Raw genomic sequence first — 267 nt, 5'->3', positions numbered from 1 at the left:
CAGGTTGGCTTGCTGCCTGGAAGTTTTGCACCTACCCCAACCGGGTGGGTGGCAGCTGAAATCGGGATCCTATTTATAGCCCTGCACTTTACAATGCCGTCCTGGGGACATGACGTTTGTACATACTATGGTCAACGTATGGGCCCAGAGGCACGTTTGTATTGCTAGGTGCATCTACTTTTTACTGCCCTCGAGGGAATATCTACACTGTCCAAGCTCTGTAATACACGAAAGGACACTCAGAATGAACTGAAATGTCAACACATT

The 267-nt window shown here is 48.3% G+C and overlaps 1 protein-coding gene across 2 annotated transcripts in view; it reads left to right on the top strand.

The window, feature by feature from the left end:
* Nucleotides 1–267, top strand: part of LOC105292123 (beta-1,3-glucosyltransferase-like) — a 61,051-nt gene that overhangs the window by 12,189 nt on the left and 48,595 nt on the right. The window lies entirely within an intron of this gene.

This window comes from Pteropus vampyrus, unplaced genomic scaffold (genome assembly GCF_000151845.1).
Source record: "Pteropus vampyrus isolate Shadow unplaced genomic scaffold, Pvam_2.0 Scaffold52, whole genome shotgun sequence".
NCBI classification, from domain to species: Eukaryota; Metazoa; Chordata; class Mammalia; order Chiroptera; family Pteropodidae; genus Pteropus; species Pteropus vampyrus.
This window is presented reverse-complemented; position numbering and strand designations above follow the sequence as displayed.